At 39.5% G+C, this 23,690-nt stretch overlaps 1 protein-coding gene across 2 annotated transcripts in view; it reads left to right on the top strand.

Annotated features, from left to right (window-relative positions):
* Positions 1–23,690, top strand: part of roraa (RAR-related orphan receptor A, paralog a) — a 264,732-nt gene that overhangs the window by 122,868 nt on the left and 118,174 nt on the right. The gene's annotated exons all lie outside the window — the stretch shown is intronic.

The raw sequence follows: 23,690 nt of genomic DNA, 5'->3' as shown, positions 1-23,690 counted from the left end.
CTATAAAAATGCATGTAGGTTCTGATTTAGATGATAGTTGAAACGACATTGATATTGTGTGATATATGGTTACAAAGCAAACGTTGACTCAACATTTTATCAACCTTGCACTTTCTGTATAATTTAAATGTTAGAATTCAATGTAAAATCAACCAAAGATACATGTAGATTCTGATTTAGATGATGGTTGAAACGACATTGATATTGTGTGATTTATGGTTGAAAAGCAAACGTTGACTCAACATTTTATCAACCCTGCGCTTTCTGTTTAATTTAAACGTTAGAATTCAATGTAAAATCAACCAAAGATGCATGTAGATTCTCATTTAGATTATGGTTGAAACGACATTGATATTGAGTGATATATGGTTGGAAAGCAAACGTTGACTCAACATTTTATCAACCTTGCGCTTTCTGTATAATTTAAACGTTAGATCTCAACGTAGATTCAACACTTAAGCCGAACTATATTTCAACGTTGATTCAACCACATTTTGCTATCTGGGTTGTTTACAGTTAAATGTGCACCTGTTTCGAGATCAGGTGTTAATGTGGATGCACAAAAATGTGATAATAGTGAACGTAGGCTGTTATGAGTGTTATTTACAACGGCATAATAGCGGACACAAGTCTCGAATGGTATTAAATAAACTATAGGTGGTGCTATGCTTTATTATGCTAATACTTGGCTATGCTAGCAAATTGTTGTAGCTAAATATGTTTCAAATCTCCAGCCACTGTCCTGACATGCCAATTAAGGCAATTTAAAAGTAGAATTTTGTCGTTTGGAAAGTTGCGAAATGTGAATACTGATTTATTATAAAATACAGGGACTGTATTTTGATCTAACAATCAAACAAACATGCTAATGTCAGAGGTTGGTAGTAGTCACTGTTCCCTCTAATTGTCCGTGTCATTTACACAAACTCCATGAGCATTCCTTGGACAACGGTGAGCAACATCAGACATGCACAAACCAGCCAAATAAGTTACATGATGTGGGTATTTTTGGGATTGTGTTTTGGGTTGGGTCATGGGGTCATTGTGTTGTTATTGTACTGCATTTGTCCCTTCTGATGATGATGATGATGATGTCAGTTGCTCGGTCCTGTATTTGGGTGATATATATCTCACTCTTATTTTGGTCATATAAGCCTTTATTCCGTCATATAAAATTGAGCATTGATGCTCGCCTCGGTTTCTCTGTGACACATTTGTCACCTCTGAGGTTTCTTAGTCAAGTTTTCTTCGTCTGTCAAGTTCTTTGTTCAAGGCCAACTGCACTCAGCCCTGATCTCTGTGGTTACTTTGTATTTTTTGTAAACAAAGACTCTGCTGTCCTGTCTGCTTTTGGGTCCAGATTATGACAGTTACGTTACAAAAAAAATTCTAACCACCTATACATCAAAAATACATCATTGAATAGAGATTTGTGACATGATTGAAATTAGCCCTAGTTTGTAAGAATTGGTTGAAGATTTGAGTATTTGATGCCGCTTTTTGTCGTGAATCGGCCCAAAAATCAATACAAAGTCTTGAATATTTGATATTTTACATCAAGGCTATGATCAAGTGGAAATTGGCATGAGTGAAATCCATTGCAACTAGCTACGTCTGTATTTGCTATTTGTTTTGTTGCAGGTACTTCCGCATGTGGTGCTGCTTACAGTGCAAAAATGAAAGCATATTTTATAATGCAAACTGCTGTACTGATAACTGTGGTGAAAGTGTGTGGAAGGTGTGTGTAAATACACAGCAGGGCTGCCGAAAATGAAGATCTGGTATTGACTGCCAAAACAAAAAAAATAAAAAATGCAAATGCACCGACTGCAGCCAGTAAATTTTTCTCGCGGAGTGCCCGTGTTGGTATAAATAGATAGCCAATTTGTAAAATCGTCCGCCTGAACACAAGCATCTTGGGCCACTCTAATTGGTCAATTTCCCGCCTGTATTGAGTGCCTAGATTGATTTATTGCCTTTTTTAAAAGGCCGCGGGGACCCGCGGAACAGCTGTGCCAGCCGTCCGTGCCGGAGCTGTTATGAAAACAAGAGAGGCTGAGAGCCCGAGCGTCGGACGGCAGCCGTGGCAACAAACGGCGAGGAGAATAGAAGCGGAGCAGCGTGGCCGACAGCTGGCACAAGACGGCGTCTGCTCTCCGCTACCATCGGAGAGATGCAGGATTTATCTCCTCAGACAGTGTTGAGTGAAGAGGCTTTGCCCTTTTCCAGCTCTGCCTTTCTCACGGCAGACACACAACCAGGAATTTGCTTGATTGCCACAATGGCTTAATCATAGCAGGGCTTGTGTGATTGGAGGCAGAGAATAGAGATTTTTTTTTTTCTCTCTCTCTCTTCACGTCATGATACCCCCTCTCTCCATGCACTTGACATGGAGAGGGCTCAGAGAAGAAAACGGATTTGAGTGTTCTGTCTCTTGGGGCTTGAGTGATAGCTCCCCAACCTGAGCGCTTGTATCGCTGCCGAACGAGGATGTTTGTGAGCAATCACTGTGATTTACTCCACTGCCTTGATTCCAGCTGAAACAACCCCCGTCACACTTGGGATTTGAAGGCCTACATGCGAACATATGTGACCTGTCTGAGCGCCGCTGTTCCGTTACACGATAGACATTTAATGTTAAGACCTTTTATTCACCGCTTACATGCACGTAAAGCGTATTATTTACCAAAAAAAATATGAAGATGTTTTTGCCATTTCTTGACGATGCATTTGGGAAAGTTGTTTGGAAAACAGCAGATACTTCATGCCAAGATTTTTAGAGCCGACTGGATAAATGTTTTTTCAGACAGCGTCCCTTGCTGAAGTCTATATAATATATCTATATGACGGAAAACATGCTACCCAGCAAGAAAATTCTTTTTTTCTGTCCTATTATCTTGTATTCCCGAAGAAATGGTTTCCATCAATCCATTTTCTAGAGTGCTTGGCCTCATTTGTATGGTAGAAATTTGACTTTTATCTCATAAAATTATTACTAGAGCTGTCAAACGATTAAATTTTTTAATCAGATTAATCACATTGTAGAATTTTGATTAATCATGATTAATCACTGTCTTAAAAAAGCTTTTTTCCCCCCAACATTTTTGCCCGCTGCACACTCTCATCCTACTTTTTCTAATCAATTAATTATTTGCATAATTTAAAATGGTAAAAAAATGACATACGACATATGTAAACATTTATTAAATGCTTTACTTTAATGCATGTAGTTAAGTTTATTGCTCAAACTCCAACAGTTACCTTTAATGTAACCATTCACTGTCGGCTAAAAAGGATCATCTGCGGTCAAAATTAATAGTGTGATTAATCTGTGGTAATACAATGATTAATGCGATAATCTTTTGTGATTAATTAATTAGTTAACGCTTTAACTTTGACAGCACTAATTATTACCTAATTCTAATAGTAACAATGATTTTATTATTCTATAAATGTAGATTATTAATTCTTGTAGAATTACTGATTTGATTATTTTTGAGTGTGGTTCTTGCTGATCTTTTTAGTCTTTTTAGTTTACTTTAGGGGTGCACGATATAGACGCCGTATTCAATATAAGTTATGAATGCCCAAAGTTAGAGATTTGGACTCGAGCGACAAATGGCGGCAATGCGGATGTGGAAACAAAGGTGTAATCATCTTGATTATGACAATTATTATTATTACCCATACTTCTTTTGCTCCATATATTTTGTATATTCCCATACGTAGCACTGCTGTTCCCAGTTAACAATTATGATGGTGCCCTTTACGACGTCCCACTGGCAAGTCTTATCCTAGACAACGTTTTCAGTCCATATAGTTACTCATTACTCATACATTTTGAGTATGTCGACGCAGCAGCCATATTGGATGTGGCAAAGTGAAGCTATTTGATCCATTCATTATCCGAACCACTTATAAACACAAAACTAGATACTATGATAAAATAAAACAATAATGAAAAATACAGATTCTTAGCGAGCTGCATCTGAAATGATGGGGTGGGGGGGTGTTCAGCCCCCCATTTCAACGCTTTATGCCATATGTCTTATTGCTTATTTTTTGACCAATTTAGCGTCTCGAATGGAGTATATAATTATTACATTCAGAAATTATTCATCCATCCATTTTCTTGACCGCTTATTCCTCACAAGGGTCGCAGGGGGTGCTGGCGCCCATCTCAGCTGGCTCTGGGCAGCAGGCGGGGGACGCCCTGGACTGGTTGCCAACCAATCGCAGGGCACACAGAGACGAACCACCATCCACACTCACACGCACACCTAGGGACAATTCGGAGCGCCCAATTAACCTGCCATGCATGTCTTTGGAATGTGGCAGGAGACCGGAGTACCCGGAGAAGACCCACGCGGGCACGGGGAGAACATGCAAACTCCACCCAGGAAGGTCCGAGCCTGGACTCGAACCGGAGACCTCAGAACTGGGAAGCGGACGTGCTAACCACTCGACTACCGTGCCGCCCTCAGAAATGATTCATTTATTTAATTTTTATTAATTATAAATATTTTACCATTAATTTCATATGTCATATATACCGTTACCGTGAAGGGATACAATCGATACCGTGATATTTCATTCGTGGAAACGGTTTCCTACCATCCCTGGCGATGCTCATTGTCGTGAAATATTTGAGGTGCTCTACTCTTAACTCATTGACTGCCATTGACTGAAAAAGACGTCAAATAATGCATTTTTGCTGGGCTGGCAGTGAATGTGTTAAACACAATGTGCCAATATATTTTGTGATTATATTGCAGCATCCTTTTTTTCTTTTTTAAGGCAAATTTTGCTTAAAAATCCGTCAATTTTGGTTATATCTCATCTTAACTCATTGACTGCCATTGACGGAAAAAGACGTCAAATAAGGCATTTTTGCTGGGCTGGCAGTGAATGTGTTAAATATTCCAGCCCATTGACTCGGCTTCGCTTGTGAAATGGGAGGAGAGATAAGTGTTTCATTTTTGAACTGTGATTCTTAGAAATGCCTGTATTTAGCACTGGGGATTGGGAGCCGGAGCCTTCCACAGGCATTTGAACGCACATTTTGCGAGTCCTCCTCTAAAGGCAAGAGATAGAGTGTGGAGAAGAGAATGAAAGTGAGAGTGAGAGAGTAATCGTGCAGTCTTCATCTACTGCTTAACTTTAGGAAATATGAGTCTGGTTGAAGATGAAAGGGGCTTAATCTCAAATGCCTCTCGCCACTACTCTTTCTCTGTGACTCTTTCTCACTGCGAGCAATCATATGGGACTGGTCCATTCCAACATATTGGAAGTGCATTATGTAATCCCTTCCCCGAGTATGCATGCCTTGCAGTAATAGTTAAATTGGAGGAGAGAGGCGGCGGCCATCATGGCATCCCTTCTCTTCTCACACCTCAATCCATCACAATCCACCCCAACAAGCTCGGCATGCTCTGTGTCTTTTTAAGATGTTAGCATTGTGTCTGCTCAAGCATACATCGCTTGTCTGTTCACTTTCCCATGTGCAGCCCGGGGCCCCCAGCATCCTTTCCTCCTTCCTTTTTCCTCCTTCAAGCCCCACCCAGTCCCTGTAGCCATCCCAGCAGCCAGCCAGCCAGCCAGCCAGTGCCGGCGTGCTCAGTCTGTCAACACTTCCTCTGCACTCTTGAGTGTTGGAATGGAAACAGGAGGAAGCGTACACACTTAGCAGAACAGACCTCAGACACAAAAGGGGTTAATGCCGGCTATGGTGCGATGTAACTCGGTCAGCCTGTTCAATGGAGGAACTGTGTTTTCGCAGCCGTCAGGTTCCTTTCCATTTGTGTGGATGGTAAACATTTAGACATTGTTAAGCCAGAGTGTTTATACTTGTAACACGGTGCAGGTTTACATTAGACGTTGAGGGATTTCTGTTATTGTACGAAGACACACATACTGCCATTTGTGTTTCTGCGGTCTGAAGCGCAAAGCGGCTCACAGTGGATTTATGAGTTTGTGTTTCACATACTTTCACTTAACTGATGCGTTTTCTTTGTTGAATAATTTCTATTTAATCCATTTAAAGCCTTGGCAAATTCAAGACTCGACACAAAAACTGTTTATTAAACTTTACATTATTGCTCAGTATTCCGATCAATACCTCGAAATGGGGTGTCGTTTATTAAGGTACAATTATCAATGTTTATGGTAGTTGAATAAATTTTTAAGTACTGTTTTTTTTATCAATCAATCAATCAATCAATCAACCAAACTATTTATATAGCACCTTTCATACATTCAAATGCAACTCAAAGTGCTGAAAAATTAAAACGTCCATAATACAATAAAAAGAAAAAGCCATCCCATGATGGTACCCACAGACACGCACGCAAACCACAACATTGCGGGGCACAGAAGAACCCTGTGAGGAAAGGCACCCAGGAGGAGTTCATCCACACTGAGTTCACTGAGTTATAATTAAGCACAGTGCAACGACGCCACTAGCCGCACATCATTTTGTTTGTGTGCCGCCAAACATCCGTCTCTCTATGAGGAGAGATTTTCACTTGTTTTTAAGATCCATAAATATAAGCATGATTTTCACATCATTTTCATATCCACACACATTCACAATTGCCAGTTTTTCATTATGGCAGCAGTGAGTACAATGTTTACTATGTTGCTGTATTTTAATGTTCGTCATGGGGTTAGTACTTGTAAATCTAAGTTTTTTTTTTAAGTTGATACTTTGCGTGAAAAGTTTGACATACATTGGCCTAACCAACTCCATAAAAAATAATATTAATGATACAACATGAATATTGTACATTTACGTTACGCTTATATTACGGTACAAATGTTGCGATATCTCGGTCGTAAAATACTTGACAAAAGACAAATTTTAGATTCCCCAAATAACCGCTCTATTTAACTCACCGAGTAATGTTGAACGCTCCCAAACATATTCAGTACTCCCCTGACTCAGCTTGGCTGTTGACTGCTAAACAATATGCACCATATTAGCATTTCAATGGTCTTTCTATTTTCAAATGTATAATTGCAAAGTTTTAATTGTGCCTTGGTGAGAAAAGCTTATGCTCTTTATGTGAAGTGCTTATCAGTGAGAGTGGAGGCCAGGCCCACTCCGGGGGTAGAAATCTGCCTCTCCCAGGAAGAAAGACTATCCTTAGGTAAGGATTCACTCCTGGCACAAACTCATGAGCACATAAACAAACCGGAATTTTGCACAGCGCTTCCTTGAGTGCTCCTGCACTGCTGAAGGGTGCGGGGAAGCTGAATAGAATTAAGCAGAATTTGATAATGACTTATTAAAAAGTGTGGCTGAGTAAATGAAGTGTGTTGTGTAGCCATTAGAGGATGGGAGGTATTATGTTAAACGTTTTGATTTGTGAAGTGGGGTGTGGACTTGCTAATCCGCAGACAGTCGGGGATGCTGGAGGGAGAAATCAAGCCATGCGTGTAATATGGGAACATTAGCTTGATGCTCACAGACGGCTGCTTCAGAGCAAGACAAGTAGGCATGATCGATGAACTCCAGAAGGAGAAAATGATGGCTGTGAAATGAGCTAATTCACCTCTGATAAACTTCAGCCTGTCGGAGATTTGGTTTTATTAAAGTGATCAGCAACAGATCCTTTTTAGCTAGATGAAGCAATTTCTGGAGAAATTGCCTGTAAATGCTGAATGAAAACAAATATAGAAATGTGGAATCATATTTAATCAGGTGGAATGTTTCTGAAAGATAAGGAATTATGTTGATGGTATTGATTGATTTGGGGTATTAAATGATGTGGAACAATATAGAATGATCTTGAATGGTCGTGGTGAAATGCATGTGTTGAGTAATGTGGAATGATACAAATTGAGATGATATTGGTGAAAGTGGGCAATATGTGAGAGGAAAAAAAAATAGAATTTTTGGTATGTGGGAATTAAATGAATTTAATTATATGGAATTAGGTGAAATTATATTGACTTGAATTAATTTTGAATAGGATACAAACCCTAACCCGAACAGAGTCCATCAAAATGAGTGAGTGAATTTTGTTGGTCAAAAATTTGCAATATTTAACGAAAAAAAAGTGGAATTTTTATTATGTGGTATTGTAGGGATGCTGCAAATTGATCCCCAGGTGAATTGATTGAGCTGAACATTTCAAATTTCGATTGGGAGTGAATTGTTGAATGCCTCATTGGAAATGAATGGGGATTTTGCAGGTGAAAAATGTTGAATTGTGGGAAAACTGTGAATGTTTGGGATGAGAAAAGTAATAGCCCACAAAGCGTGAAATTTTAAAAAAATGTTGAAGTTGGAATAGCTTGAATCTGTTGTGAAATGTAGAAGTAGTGGAATGGCAATAAAATGAATAATTACAAATATATAATAAAACTGGACTAAGTGCAATTTCTGGAGAAATTGCGTGGGAATGCTGAAAGCTGAATGCTAATAGCTGAATGCTAACATCTGAATGCATGTGGAATGCTTATAAAGTAAATTGAGAGATAAATTATGAAATTATAACCTCACTGTCTGTCCCATTGAAAATGAATGGGGGAAAAAAGTTTAGATTAAATGTTAAATTGTGCAAATACTGTAAGTAATGTGGAATCAGACGATATATACCCCGGGAGGCATGAATTTTGTAAGCTAGTTGAAATTTGAACAATATAAATTGGAAGTATTATGTGGAAGTTGTTACGTGGCAAAAAAGTGTGAAGAATAAAAATCACAATAAAGCATTTCAGCATTCACACAATTAAAGCATACTTTTTTTTTCTGGACCAGTTCCAGCCAAAACAAGTCAAGATGATAGCAACCTATATCTTTTCATACAGATGTTACAGTATAATGGCTTGGCCGAGGCAGACAGATGAGGATGGAACATTTCCCCTCAGCATTTTCCAGGCCTGACTGCCAGACTGCGCCCGAGACTGATAAATCACCCTGCTTCAGCCTTTCTCCCGTGTTTTCTTTTCAAATGTAGAATCGATGGATTTTCCCTTCATTTCATTGACCTGTGCATAATGGTGCTCTCACTCCTCCACCGCTGGGACGGAGCGCGGCGCCGCCGACGTGCTTGCCCAGGCAAAGACAAGGGGGCCCGGGCTTTGTGTTGCTTATTGTTCAGCCTGGAGAAATTAATGTGCTGTGAAATTAGCATTTTATCTTACTGCAGATACAGTAATGGAGGCAATTAGAGCGCAGGGGAGACGGAGTGCTCGGGTAGCAGAGAGGTAAGCGACAATCCTCGGGCTGCGGGAGCCCGGCGGAGAGTCGCACAGCCGGCCTCGCAGATAACACAATCACCCGCGTCTGGCAAACGGCGCGCGGCGACGACAATGTCTGCCGGTTAATAGAGAACACGTTCAATGTCATTGTGTCTTGTAGAAGAGCTTGTTTGGACAACATCGAGCGATCATGTGTCTCTTTATGTCCTTTTGGCTCTGCTCTGCTGACTTTCATCCCGTCGCAGGTGAAATGACCGGGATGGGATGAGACGCTGCAATCAATGCGCGTTGTGAGCTGGGATCATTTCTCATCACTTACTTTCAGACATGACATTGTGTATTTACAGCTGCAGGGGCGCCTTGTCAACTCTCTTTATCACATCTCCAGATTGAAATTGATCCCTCCGATTGCGAGCCACAGGCGAGGAGGAGGAGGACCTGCTGTTGTCACCTCAAGCCTCCCGAGATTATTTATTTTTGCTTTAGTCTGTTTCCATGATGAAGAGGAGGATGCTGACTTTGTGGTTTGATCCTCTGTCTGATCTGATGCTTCATTTCCTCGGAAAAGCACAAGAAAAGTCTGACTTTCATCCTACTGGGCAACCTGGAAATGTAGGGCTGCAACTAACGACTATTTTAGTTATCGATGAATTTGACGGTTATTGTTCCGATGAATTAGATTGTTAAAAAAAATGTTTGAATTTCCGTCTCTTATGTCGAAACCCAAATCAATCAGTCAATCAATCAATCAATCATAAATTGTGTTTATAAATTGAAAATAAAAATTTTGATCATTATTTTCCAAAGTAAAAGCAATTATTTTTATTTAGTTTCAAAATAAAGATAATCAGTTCGCTTTCATGGAGGACTGCAGAAATTGGAGATTTACTGTTGAGGAAGTGAAATTTGGAGCATTTGGGCAGTTTTTCCATTTAAAAAAAAAAAAAAAAAAAAGGTATCTGAACAATTCGATTAGCAAAAATAATTATGGATTCATTCAATATTCAAATAGTTGTCAATTAATCAATTAATTGTTGCACTGCTTGTCCAATATTTCTGAGGAACTTTTCTTTTCTTTTCTTTTTGATACTGGTTGCAGTTTCATTTGGATCGTGTACATATTTTGTAAGTTTGAAAAAAGGGTGAATGATAATAATATTTAGCATTTTTTTTCTAGCCATAAATTTATCTGCAATTACAATAAACATCAGATTTATTATGTGGCTTATGCTAAAATAAAGGCAAATGAACCATTAATAATTATGAAAGACAGATTTTTTTTTTCTACTTCAATAAGAGGCGTTAATTTACTAAACACTGGACATGCAGTCTTTTAAGTGTTCATTACAGCTTTCTTTTCTTTTTCACATTACTGTCCCCTAGTGGACTGGAGTACAATTTAAACCCGTTCAAACCAGATTTCCGACATGTTTAGTTCCAGTTTATTCAGCTATCCTTCGCCCTTTGCTGCTTCAGTTTTATACGAACGACTTTTTTATTATTCAGCATTGGTTGGAGGTCGGCACTTGTGTTTCTGTGTTTTAGCTCGCAAATGTAGCAGCGCATCCCTCTGGCTTCCCATGCACATCCTGCAAAGGTCTGAGCCAAATATTGACATAGCTTATGGTTCAAACTGAGAATGTTTCTTTGCAGTTTTCCATGCGGAGAATAGATCAAGTGTTTTCCCTTCGGTCCGCACCGTCTGCTGAGTGGTTTGTTTGTCTGGGAGGAGCAGTGTCGAATGGCTGGCCCTTTGAATACACGTTTCTCGACAAAATATGTCAGTTCAATCCAAACTTGAACTTTTTGTAACACTTTACTGCTCTTTTTCTCGCATACAGCAGCCTGAACTCCCGTCTTTGTTGTTATTAAACCTCAAATTTTCTGCGAGCATGTGGGTTCAAAGTCAAACACGTAACAGGAACTTATATTTTTATTTCTTCTGTTTAAAATCTGCCTGCGCAAAGTCAACCACCCGCCTCCAGTCCCCCTACCACCACCACCCTCTGTTATTCTGAGTAAAGACAGCATGACTTCTGCACTCGGAGGATCACGCCCAATAAGAACATTATCCCAAAAAGTGCATTGGGCTGGCAAGAGGCTGAGATAATACCCTTTTCTTCTAAAACTCCACCGGCTCGGCTCTCAAAGTGCAAGCGGCGAAAGGGGGACCTTACCAAATGACACCCCGCAGCACCCATGAAACCAATTGTTCTCCTGCCGCCTGACGCTTCAGGGAGGAAAGCAAAAGGTTGCCGAGAGTCTGCATAATATCCTTATTCTCAAACATGAGGGTGTAGTCCGCGTGTCCATTAGTGTCAGCACGCCGGTGCTAAATGGGCCCGGGCTGTCTTTTTCTCTTAGCCGCAGAGGGTTTGTCTGTCTGCGGAGACTGTGGTAGTTGGTCCACAGGGGATTATCCTTCCTGATTGGGAGAGGCTGTGTCGCCTCTGAAGAGAAGGAGATAGATGAGGACATGCCACAGCGCTGAGCTATGCGTATGATTAGAGAGGCGGCTCGCATACCTGTCGCCGGAGGCGTGTTCCCCGCGCTAAATGACGTTGATCAGACAATCAGTGCTCACAATGCAGCTCGTTAATAGCAGGTTTGAAACCACCATTTAATATACCGTGTTTGAGATTAGTCACACCAAACAGTGATGTAACTTCCCAGTTTCTAATCCAACCGGGCAAAACAAGCATGAGCACATGTCCACTTTCAGGGGATTTTGAAATTGTCAACTATTCTTCTAAGGAATGTAATTGGTCGACTTCAAAATCAGTTTACGCAATTGTTGGCCTACTTACAATACTACTACTACTTACTTATCGTTTTTACCTGTCACACACGTGATGCAGCACATTTGGCTCAGTATCTCTGAGAAGGGAAGTGGAAAAGCTAAACTACTTGTAGATGCTGACAAAGCTAACCTAAGACACAATAAATGTCCTTTAATTTACAAGGGTCCATTATTGTCTAAGCATGAAGCCCGGAAGAACAACAGAATTATTGTGAGAATGTCACACACGTTAGTCGAGAATGTGTCACCATCATTTTACAAAGCACCCCAATTAGCTGTTATAGCTCTTACAGCATCAGTAGGTGGGTTTCCATCCATTTATATTGTAATTTTCAAGAATTGTGAAAATAAACCTGAATGGAAATGCTAGAATTTTGGGACAAAAAGACAATTTTGGAAAAATTATACCTTTGAATTTCTCAGTGCGTCAATATAAAGAAAATGCAACTTTGTTGCCCCTGGGTTAATCTAAAGAAAATGTGGCATTTCCTATCACTGCTATGCGGAAAGAGGACACTTTCTTATTGAGGCTGCGGAAATTAAGAGTGGCTAATACAGGACCATCGCAACTGCATAGCGACTGAGAACATCATCATAAGGGACATAGAGACTGCATAGCAACTCCAAATATCACAAGGAACAACTGACAACATCATCAAAAGGGATGTAACAACTGCATATTAACTACAAATATCACATAGCAACTGCATAGCAACTGACAACATTATCACCACATAGTGATGCATAGTGACTAGAAATATCACAATTGGCATAGCAACTGACAACATCATTACAAATGGCATAGCAACTGACAATATCATCACAAGAGACATACCTGTATATTACCTAGAACTATCATAGCGACTGATAAAATCATCAAAAGGGACGTAACAACTGCATAGTATCTACAAATATCACAATTGATATATCAACTGCATAGCAACTGACATTATCATCACATAGTGATGCAGAGTGACTGAAAATATCACAATTTGCATAGCAACTGACAACATCATCACAAGAGACATAACTGTATTAACTACAACTATCATCACAAGTGATATAGCAACTGGTATTATCACAAGAGAAATGATTGCATAATAACTACAAATATCACAAATGGCCTAGCAACTCACAATAACATCATCACAAGGGACATAACAACTGCATGGTAAAACAAATATCATCACAAAGGACATGGCAATTGCATAACAACTGACAATATCAACATCATAAGAACACAAGGAACCCATGCAACCCAAAATACAGTCACAACATTGGAAATGGTTTTGTGAATAAACGATGACAGGACCGAATACCACATCGCACGTATTGACCGGATATTACAAAATAAGTACCACATATATACTAGAGTATTCAATTAACAAGCATGTTGTTTGAATGGTCACAAACAAGATCCACTGTATTGCTCATGGTGTTCACAACTCTCCAAATTCCTCCACTCACATTCTCCTTCACGGCTCCAAAGTGGAAGTCAAATTAAGTTCCCTCTCTCTCATTTAAGTTATCGTCTAAACTGGCACGGTTACACATGAGCTCGGCGCTCAGTTGCTAAAGCTCACGGCTGACAAACCCCTCTTCTCATCTGAGCTTCCTCACTGATCTCAGACCAGGTGCTGTGGCTTAGCATCCGCCGAGGGTGGGGGGGCGCGGGGTGCCGAGTCTGTCCCGAGTCCAGCCTAATCACAGGGCCTCAGGTTGTGCGCAGACTTGGCCCGGGGCCTCACATCTTGTTTGAGTTAACAACACAAGCTCAACGCTCTGTTTACAATCTCCACAGCGGGAGCAGAAAACCTCCCTAAATCTGTCTGGATGGCTGTCAGATGTGGAACAGATGTGTTGAAATGGAGGAAATTATGTCAGTTCTTTTTCCCTTCCCTCATGTGACCATAATGACTAAAGAGCCCTAATCGGGGTGATGTGATTACGCAGAGGGAGACTCGCACCGTGGTGACACTTCTGCCACGTCTTATTTTATTTTTTTCCTCTTTAGAAGCTGCACTGGGTGGGCTGCTTCTCGCGTGCATTTCAACGCCCTCTGCAGGCGAAAATTAAAAGCGACATTACTTTATTGAAGCACATAGATCAGACAAATGCAATGATTTATAGTCAAGGCAGCGAGCGTATTGTTTTTAAGCTGAATATCAGTAAAAACGGGAAAGACTTGTAAACATTGTTTACTTTAGGAGGAGCAGTAAAGTGGTCGGCTACAGTCTGCCGTCATTAAAAATGAAAAAGGAAACGGGTGCTTACTTAACCTCAAATATTTATTCACACTCACAAGCTTTGAAAGCTTCGGCGTCGAGTGCTTGAGGGGGGTGAATAAAATAAGAAAGGGAGGGTAAAAGAATGTACCTGGTCACACCTTTCTGTCACCGCGGGCTTGCCTCTGTGATGATGCTCCATCTCACTGAGTGCACTTAGCGCTCGCCTCTCAGGGACATTCATCGCAATGATGATATGTATTTATTTTTCCATTTAGATAAGGGAAGAAAATGTCTGAAATATATTTTTTTTTGTTTGCCAGTTTGACAGCTTCCAGCAGCATTGCCTTCTTATTTGTAACATGTAGCATAGCTCGTGTATGTGCTCTGTCTGCTTTGTGTGCCTGTGTAAATGTGGCGGTGTGTTATTAGTTATAAGCGTCACCAAGGCTCTTTTTTTTTTTTTTTTTTTTGCAGAGCAGTGTTGTGAATCAGTGACTTTATTTAAGGAGCAACTTTCTAATTTTGTGGAGCAAAATTTAATTAGAATGTGACAATATAAGGAATTAATGTTTTTGTTATTTTTATATAATCAAATTAAATCATCAAATCAAACTTTATTTATATAGCACCTTTCATACATTCAAATGCAACTCAAAGTGCTGAACAATTAAAACATCCATAATACAATAAAAAGAAAAAGCCATCCCTCCCCCCCATATCCCCATGATCACACACGCAAACGCGGGGCACAGAAGAACCCTGTGAGGAAAGGCCTCCAGGAGGAGTTCATCCACACTGAGAGGGATGACGGCCAACCACCACAAGGAGGAATGCCATCCCAGAGTTTTTAATTTCTTAAATTTTTGTTTAGAAGCAAAACTAAATTGATTTAAAAAAAAGAAAAGAAAGATAAAATCTACTACAATGTAATATGAGAACATTTATTATGCAGAACTTAAAAGTCTAAATCAAGAATCAGTACTCTAATGTGAAAACACATAACATTCCTGGTATTATAAATATGTTTTTTTTTTTTTTTAAATAAATTCATTAGTTTTTCAAATCGCTTATAATGTATTTGTATGTTCATAGGCCACTCCTCCTGGCTGACGTACGGCGTAGCGGAGTATCTCCCAAGTCCAAACACTTATTTTATGATGTTGTCCGCTTAAACACAGTTCCAGGCAGAAAGCGGTGAAAAGTGTTACATGCGCTAGCTGCATCAGTCTTAGATTAGCCTAGCAATTAGCATTGCTTCTCCATCTTTCCTCGTCATCCCGTTTTGAAAACAATACTTGTCTGATGTGTATCTTATTCGCGACCATTGAGGTGCGATGATTACTGACTGACGCAACGTGTTGGCTAGTTGCTAGCTAGCTAGCTGGTTGTACCAAAAAAGTCACAGAGTTAGCCTCGACTGTCTACGTTGTAGCGTCGTAGCGTAATCGGATTTTGATTAATTGTCCAGCCCTACATCGCTTATTTCAAGCCTTGCCTTTGAGCGTGTATCCAATGACAACCCGTTTAAGAAGCTCTTGCACATTTGTACTGGTTTTGCTCAAATGCTATTGGCAATTCGATTATATTCCAAAAACGAACAATTGTGCTACCCATTAACATACCGTACTTGAATCATAACATCTTCGAAAGGAATAGTCGCCATCAGATAAATAAATACTTGAACCAAAACAAAAATAATAATAAAATAGGAAGAGACCCATTTACTAAATGTGCATGTGCATTGTTTCAATTATGGTTTGTATTTGAACAAGTGCGCTGGAAGCATGGGGAAGTAGATTATGAGCGCACGGTGAGCGGAGAAGATGAATGTCTCTCATGAGCTCGCTTTCATTAAGTGTCCCTGCGAGCAGACTGAATAAGAAAAAAAACAACAGATAAACATGTACAAGTAAAGATTTAATTAAAGTAATGGGATGGACGCTAGTGTCATGTTTTTTCCCGTTTACTGGCATAGTAAGATGTTTCATCTCAACAATGAGTCTTTCTGCTTGCACTTCGGAATATTCTTAAATCTCTTATCTTATTAATCTTAAAAAAAAAAAAAAAAAAAAAAAAAATCTTCTTTGCCGCAGGCGGCAGAGAAGGAATTTGTGTTTAGTGGATTCCTGTTCCCAGATGAGAAGAGCTAAATGAGTTTGGAGGCTTCCTGAATGCTCTATAATTGTGATGAGGCCCCGCTCCTCTGAACAATTAAAGATGCAGGAGCCCCCCTCTCTTTTGAGATCCATCCCAAATCACTCTTGTCTAGCCTCACAACGTAAATCACACGCGGGGCGTGGCTGGTCCGGACAATGACCAGAATCTTCTCTTGCTAACTTTAAGAGAAAGCCTCAAGGTCGGCATCGCGCCCGGCGCTCTGATCCATTTATTACGCGCTGCCAAAGCGTTAGAGGGTAGAAGGAGACGACTTGCCAGTCTCCCCAGTGGACCCACCCTCCCCTTTCCCGCCTCTCCTCTCAGTCTCACATATTCCGGGCTCTGTCGGTCCTCTCGGAACAAACCGGAGAACAAAGCCGCCGAGCGGTCTGGTTTGTGTAGCGCTACGCGGCTATGCTAATGTGACCAACCGAGGTAAACCGGCATGTCAAGATGAGCGGGTGAACACGATGAAGTAATAGTCTATTCGGAGGGGTCAGCCCATGCGAATGCAAATATTTATGTAAGTGATTGAAATGCCCTCCCCGTATCCCGCCCACTTCATTTAAATGAGGAGCTAAACTGTAAAACGATTCCTATCCCGCAGGCAAGTCTGAAAAGCGGAAGGCGGACGAGGCATTTGTGGGTGGAAAAAGGGAGCAAACAAATAGTGACGTAAATCTGACTCACTCCTCGTTTGCCTTCACAATGCAAAGATTAGAGCAGCGGGCTCTTTTTTCGGGATGCAGATTTCATCCCTCGCTTTTCTTAGACTTTCATCCTCGCTTGCGACGAGTCGGTGGAATTTCACACTGTCACAGCCATTTCCTCAAGAGGATCGCCATATTGCTGTTTACCTCAAGAGCATGTATGGGATGTTTTAATTCATTTTTCATGATCCTTTGATAAATAAAACACAAGTGTTTTTTTTTTTTAGACACTCAGCTTTTAAGATCAGAGGGTGGATCGCGCAGTATTTATCACAAGAAATACGCAATCATCTCATCTGCGAGTCTGTATTAACAATCGCTCTTTCAACTAAAAGGCTTGAATGGATGAACTTCACGCTGACTGGGCCTTTCAGCCTCGCATGCTACACCATGTGAGAGCGTTGGAAAATTAGAGGCGTATTATCCTCGACATCTGTCTAATCAAAAATACTATAATCCTCCCATCATGTGATTTTCTTGCGTGATAAGTGCCGCAAATGGATTCTTGAGGAAGATTCCAACCGTGAACGGCGCTAATTCGGTACGGTGACAATCGTGATTGTCGCAGTCATCTGCCAGTCGAGGAATGCCGGGAAATGCTGAGGTGCGGACACTCGGGACACTTGTAACACGCAAGTGATCAACGCATGGATTCAAGTATGGGTGTCAAAATTATCACGTTCACATTAACTTAAAGTAACTTTAAAGGCACTATTTTTTTTTTTAACGCTCGATTAATGACCGCTCCTTATTTGGAAAGCCTCTACTAAGGGAATTCCAGTCACCACGCAGTAGAAACGTTCACGCCAAAACTACTCAATAGAAATACACTGGAGCTAAAACAGTATTTAACTCATTCACTCCCAGCCATTTTCACAGAAGCAATATTGTTCGCTCCCGGCTGTTTTACTGGATTTGGACTGATTTCGCAAGGCCCACAGAATATTGTGTTCTATTGCTATAAAAGCATGGAACCTATCAAAAGAAAGATTAAAGAAAAAGTATGTTTCTATCTGTTTCCGTTTTGCCGCAATTAGCATTAGAATCAGTTTTCACAAATCTGTTTAAAATTGTAAGTAATTTACCTTTTTTTCTGCATGGCCCTGGTTGATCTCCTTTGCTCTGCTGCCACCTGCTGGCCGTTTGTGTAATAACTACCATTTCTGCAACCGTTCTTTGCAGTTGAGAGGCTGTATCAAAGCCTACTGTATGCTCTAGCATAAAAAACAAACAAACAAAAAAAACGTATAAATACGTCTTTGGGAGAAAATTTAGTTAAGGGGCAGAATGTAGCGTGGAGGAGCTATTTGGACTGTGTCTCACCACTACCACCCGTTAGCTGTTAGCAACGAGCTAGGTTGTTCAAGCTCTTCAACAGGTGTCCATGGTCGCTCCCAAACCCTTGTGAGAGCCAAGAGGCGAATGGACGCCGTCTTGTCAGTTGGAGTGAACCCAAGCCTATTGATCTTTAGATGTAAGGTGTATTTTATTCAGCAACTCCACAAAATATCTCATCAGGGTTAAAGTGAAAGTGTCGATGTGTTCGCTTCCAACTAGAGTGGCTTAGTAACTTAACAAAATAAAAGTGGGCAACGTCGTGAAAAGGAGTCACTATAACACAATTTAGCTGTAATAAATGAAATTATACTGCATATATTTTGTGGGGACTGGTGTCAAGTTGTATTTTACAATTTTAAAATGTGCAGAAGCTCGCAAGTTGCTTCTTGTTTAAAATTACCGAGCTCTTAATATGAAAAGAACACATTGATCACTTCTGGTTCCTATATGCGGTAAAGACACGTCATTTTACAATGCACATCCTATAGAACTTAACAAAATAAAAGCATTCAGCATTCTGCAAAGGAGTACACTGTAGCAATATAACAATACAACCCTACAAATTCTCCCTAAAATGTTGCTAAACATTTAACACTTGGAAAAAGGGGGCACAATAACCAGATTGAACAAGATTTTGTTTGCTGTAATGTTTTATTTTGAGGATGGATCGATCAGCAAACGACATTACAGCCGATCACCGATTTTGCATGAAAAGCAAAATATCTGACGATCAGATCTGTGTAAAATCCAGAGTATATACTACATAGTGTATTGTCAAGGATAGTAATAATAATAATAATAATACAAAAAAAAATGTCTTCCTTAATTTTGAGAAGCATGTGATACAAGTTCATTTGCATAATGACCTGAAATGAATCCTGAAAATTGGGATATACTGTGGTCATAACATTACATTGTGCTGGTATCCAGAGTATGATAATGCAACCACCTTTTTTTTTTTTTCGTTTGTTTGTTTTGAAAGGTTCTTAATCAGTTTCTTGTTCATCATTTCGTGGGGAGAGAAGCGTGTTTGTGTGTGTGTGTGAGCATCTATCAAAGCAGAATGTGGGAGTGCAGTTACTTGCTCTTTATTTTTGACACGCTAATAAAATGCTAATGCTGGAAGTCCTGCTAAGAACAGTGAGCAGGCAGATTGTTAGAGTCTATTCTAACTAGTGTGAAACTTAGCAACTTGTCAAACTGAAGCCTTTGTTTTCGGGAGATCAAATGCCCGACGTGAATCCAAATAACTTGTTTTGCTCCGACTACATGTGCAGTATGTTTCCTCTTTTGCTTCATTTCAAACTTTTATCTGCTTTTTTTCATAGATGTCCAAGAATAAAGCTTGTTGAATGATTCGATCAATTGTAAAAACCTACAAGGCACATTTATGATTCATGGCTGTGCAAATCAAATGAACATGAATGAACAACATGAAAGCAAAAAAAAGAAAGGTTCATGTGGTTTGTTACGTACACCAACGCAGCACTGATGAACACAAAATAGTCGGATCAAAACCAGGTAGCAACAACAAACCCAATTCCTTCATGACTCATCTTTTAGAGCTAATTACACAACACTGTGTTAGTTCTACAGTTTTATTCTCACGTGGTATCTGCACCCTGCACGGATCAGGAAATCAAATAGAATTTAAGCATTAGCTAATATTATATTTATATTTAACGCAATGTTTCCCTTACACTGGAGCCCCGCAGATACTCCATTAGTGAAGAAGCTTCCATTATGAGCTCAGCACGGGGACGTCTCTGTACTGCGATGTCAAACCCGATGATTTCAACTCCGTTCCTCGGCTATTGATGGTCATCGGGGAGCATTAAACACGGCGATACAAATCCGTCTGACTTTGGCACGGCTGCAGCTTGCGGGTCAGCTTGCACCTTTCATCATCTCCGTCAACCAATTCTGTCAACTGTTGAAAGATTATCTCCAGAATGGAAGGACTATAAAAAAAAAAAAAAAAAAGTAGTAGATTTCGGTGGGCCTCAACAAGCAAGCAAAATGCTGAAGCTCAAATAGTGAGCTGGAACTGTGGGTTACTTTCTATATCATGAACAGCAATTCATTTTCAAAAGAAAACTATAAAGATTTTACACTGAAACGAAAAGGTTTTCAATGTTTGGGACTGAAACACATTTTGGAATACATTTTCTATCTGAGTAATATTTGACAAAAAAAAAAAAAAAAAAAAAAAACGACCCATTTTGACAATTATCGGTATCGGCCTTTAAAAAAAATAAATAAAAAAATGTCAGGAAACCTCAGGAAACAAATTTATTTAGATTTTCAGTGACCTTTATAAGAGATGTTCTCTGTATCTTTTGTGTTTGTTTGAAAGTAAAAAAAAAAGATACCAGAAACATTTTATTTATTTTGAAATTATTGAAAATCTTATTTATTGTAGAAAACTATTGGGAGCTTTGATATTTATTTACTTGTTTAGGTTTTCATTTAGTTTTTAATAAATACTTACGGCCCTGGGAGCTCCTTGAAGTTTTTGTTAGAATTTTAAAATGTATGACAGTTGTCTATGATAAAAGAAACAAAAAAAAGACATTTTGTAAATCTGAAAAGTTGTTCAATAAGCATAATACTTTAAAACATTCCAACAAAGTAAAGAGTTGGAATTTATATTTAAAAAAAATTTTACGCCAATATTTTTTTTCAAATGAATATCGGTTATCAGTCTCCTTGACTAGTAATAATTGGTATCGGTATTGGCCCTGAAAAAAAAACTAAACAAATCAGTCTATCTCTAATCAAAGCCTTTTTAAAATAATCGCCTAAGTCATTTTTTCAGATTTTTCAGGAAACACAAAAAAGTGAACCATTTACATCATAAGATGATTTAGGCAAAAAGAAATATAATTAAAAAAAACAAAAAAGATAGCTGTTTCTTCTTTGGTAGTTGCTTCAGGTCTTTACAGTGCATTGCTGTTGATATAGCGCCTCCATAATGGCGCAACACTGCAACTGCAGTTAAAATGCGTTCCGGCCTAGCTCAATCAGCACAGCTGGAGTGCTGTGTTGAGCGATATCAATGGCTCGGGCTGGAAATGGAAAGCAAATTTGGTGGAGGTGGCCACCTCTGAATTTTGTACGCAGGAAAAACCCTGGCCATTTTCTAAACATTCAAATTCAAACGCGCAAGTACCACAAAGGCGAGGGCCCTTCATAGCTGCGAGTGCAGCTCTCGTTCACATTTTCCTGCCGTCACGAATGTTCAGTTTATTAATCCTGTCACACTGTAGACTTGCCATTATCAAGAAAGCAAATACACTCGCGACAATTTCTGTAGTTCTGCCTTCCTGTCACGTCTATCAATAATGTTTTTCCAAACAATTACATTAAACGTTCTGTCGTCGGATTTTTCGAGACTGTCCCAGCAGGTGTTCATGGAACAAGCTAGCAAAATGTTTGCTTGATGATGCAAAATGACACCAAAAAAAAGCAATTAATTTGTTTCCCATCGCTGTGGTTGTGTGAGCGCAAACACAGCACCGCTAGTTGACAGCAACATCACATCACCATTAAGCAAAAGCCTTTTTTCCCCCTCACTTTCCCTGCTGAGTTTCCATCACACAGTGAAAGCCACTTCTAATACGCACTTTGAAAGGAAACTGTTCAAGGGTTGACTATAATTTGCCAATTGGCAATCTTCTGACCTGGTCTTTTTGTGTAGATCACATCTTTAATAGGCCGTGCAGACATGTTTTAAAAAAAGAGGACTAAAGAGCAGACATGCCGACATGATAACAAGCTTTGTTCGTGCTTTCATTTTATTAGGTGTCCCTAGATGAAACTCCTACAAACAATATAATCGAGTTTTTATTGTTCCTTATTAAAGAAATGGAACAGACACGCCTCTCAATATAATCCAGTACAGAACAGTACAAATTAAAATGGTTGAGAATGAATGCCATGTAGGATATTGAAGGCTTGCAGTACCCTCTTTTGCCTCCAGGGGGCTTCATGTCAGCTGTGATGGATTGGAACCTGACTTCTATTGAGAGCCTCCTCATTGGTCGTGGCACGATGACATCATAAGCCACCTCCGATTCGGTCTGTGTTTCACAAGGTCGACTCTGTGACTTGTGACGTGTTGTGTTGCCGACGTTCCCCCAGAAATGCTCCACTGACCTACTTCCTCTTAATCCCCCGATGTGACTCTAATTGACGAGAGGGAGGGGCAGGCTGACGAGAGGGGCGTGGCCATGGGCTGAGAGTGGGCAGTGGGTGCAGTGAGTAGGAAGTGGGGCGGTTTGGTGCGAGGGGTTCCAAACAGGAGCCAGCAAAGAAAAAGGCAGATCAAAAAGCTTGGGTGATTTTCTGCTGCTTCTGCTTTGTTCAGGCCACAAATTAATTCGATTCTGTTATGTAACTGTAATCATCATCCTCTCTAATCACATCAGCGGCTTTGTGAGACACCCAAAATAGAAGGATTGGTTCGGACGGTGGGGCGGAGCAAAGACGACAGTTGTAGTGGACTGCAGCTAAAACTCGACAAATGTCAAATGTCATATTTTAAGCGTTCAATAGGCAATATTCAATAGGCAGCTGAATCTATTTTTAAACATCCATTTTTGATGGAAAAATATTCAACAAAACATCTTACTTAGGGTTAGGATTCACACCTTAAGCATGGAAGAATTATATTCTCTATTATATCATATATATATATATATATATATATATATATATATATATATATATATATAATATAATATTATATTATATTATATTATATTATATTATATTATTATCCATTATATTAATGGAACATTAAGCCTTAATTTAAAAAAAAAAAAAAAAAAAAGGTTACAACCTGTTTGTTAAATACAGTGGCTCACAGTTATAAGACTGAAGTTTCAGATAAATAAATACATTTTCATACAAATCTTACAGTGTACATGTCCAAGTTTACTGATTAGTATTTTCTAAATTTAAGTAAAAAAAAAAATCCCAACAATTGACTTGCAAATTCGTGTCGGAATTAATCGGTATCGAATTGAATCGTGACCTATGAATTGTGATACGAATCGAATCGTCAGGCACTGGATAATTCACACCCCTAATATAATATATATATATATATATATATATATATATATATATACATTTATTTATTTATTTATTAGGGGAGGCGATTAACATTTTTTATCGTACTTAATCACATGACTTCAATAGTTAACTCATGATAATCGCAATTTTTTTTAAATTTTATCTGTACAA

The sequence above is a fragment of the Festucalex cinctus genome, chromosome 3 (assembly GCF_051991245.1).
Source record: "Festucalex cinctus isolate MCC-2025b chromosome 3, RoL_Fcin_1.0, whole genome shotgun sequence".
NCBI lineage: Eukaryota > Metazoa > Chordata > Actinopteri > Syngnathiformes > Syngnathidae > Festucalex > Festucalex cinctus.
This window is presented reverse-complemented; position numbering and strand designations above follow the sequence as displayed.